This window comes from Austrofundulus limnaeus, unplaced genomic scaffold (genome assembly GCF_001266775.1).
Source record: "Austrofundulus limnaeus strain Quisiro unplaced genomic scaffold, Austrofundulus_limnaeus-1.0 Scaffold393, whole genome shotgun sequence".
Classification (NCBI taxonomy): domain Eukaryota; kingdom Metazoa; phylum Chordata; class Actinopteri; order Cyprinodontiformes; family Rivulidae; genus Austrofundulus; species Austrofundulus limnaeus.
Genome location: NW_013952795.1, coordinates 446253 through 447765, shown reverse-complemented (window position 1 = coordinate 447765; position 1513 = coordinate 446253).

Here is a 1513-nt window from a genome sequence, read left to right as displayed (position 1 = left end):
GTGCTGGCGCTGTGCAGAGAAGCTACTTTTCAGGCTTCGGGTATTGTGAAGGAGGGTTTTTTTTATAAGACCTGGAAAGCGTAAGGCCTCACAAGCTCGCAGTTCCAGAGCATGTGAGATGGCAGCTCGGGTCAGAGTTGAAGGTCCCAACATGGGAGGGGTGGTGGGGGGGTATAAATCCTGTAGAACGGACGACTATGGCTGCGATCCCCACTGACAATGATGCCTTTGTGGGTTAAGGGTTGCTTGGTTTGGTCTGGAGCTGTGCCTAATAGAGTTATAGTCCTGATGTGATGGCTGTGTGGCGGGGGTGTGTGTGTGTGGGGGGGGTGCANTAAGACTTAACTGTGGGCGGAGCTTATTTAACACTGTCCAGTGTTGATGCAACACTGAGGAAATCAACACTGTGAATTAACACCAACACTGGGTGTCAGTTTACTCAGAAAGTGTTCAAAAAACACTAGGGGGTGTTAAATCAACACCCAAAAGTTTRACACTGAAATTTTAACACTCCTGTTTTTTGCTGTGTGGGTTTTTTAAACCCCTCAGGGGCATCAGTCCTCCTGCTGACAGAGAGCGTTTAAAGCCCACCTCACTCTTCAAAATCTGCCTCGTAACAGAGTCTTCATCTGGGGGGGGGGGTTCAGGATTGTCTGAGTCCTTTTCACTGCGTGTATACATGACAGAACCAGTGACGTGCTCCTCAGTCCGGCCCTGGCAACAAAGAGTGCTGGTGGGGTTTGGTGAAGCCCCTCTTGTTCTCCCACACACTCATAAATAACCATACAGCTCCTCGGGCCCGGCCCGGGCAGAGAGGAGGAAGAGAAAAGAGCCATTTAAGCAGCTCCTCTCCTCTCATGCCATTCAGGTGACCTTTTCTATGGGTCAAGCAGTCCAACCACAGCTCCAAACTCTCACCCTCGACACCCCCCCTCCCCCACCCCCATCCCACCAGCCCCTCTGTCCGGACTGACACCAACTTGAATGAGCCCGGTGCTGGCGCTGTGCAGAGAAGCTACTTTTCAGGCTTCGGGTATTGTGAAGGAGGGTTTTTTTTTTATAAGACCTGGAAAGCGTGAGGCCTCACAAGCTCGCAGTTCCAGAGCATGTGAGATGGCAGCTCGGGTCAGAGTTGAAGGTCCCAACATGGGAGGGGTGGTGGGGGGGTATAAATCCTGTAGAACGGACGACTATGGCTGCGATCCCCACTGACAATGATGCCTTTGTGGGTTAAGGGTTGCTTGGTTTGGTCTGGAGCTGTGCCTAATAGAGTTATAGTCCTGATGTGATGGCTGTGTGGCGGGGGTGTGTGTGTGTGGGGGGGGTGCATTACCCAGGAGCTTGAGAGAGTTCTCAGCTTTTGAATCTCGCTTTGGATGAAAGCCTGGGATTGTGAGAGGGAGAGAAGACGGGTTTCTCCTCTAACTTGAGCAGGCTTCCAACCACGGATCCTCCGCTCGCCACCACACACACACACACACACACACACACACACACACACACACACACACAC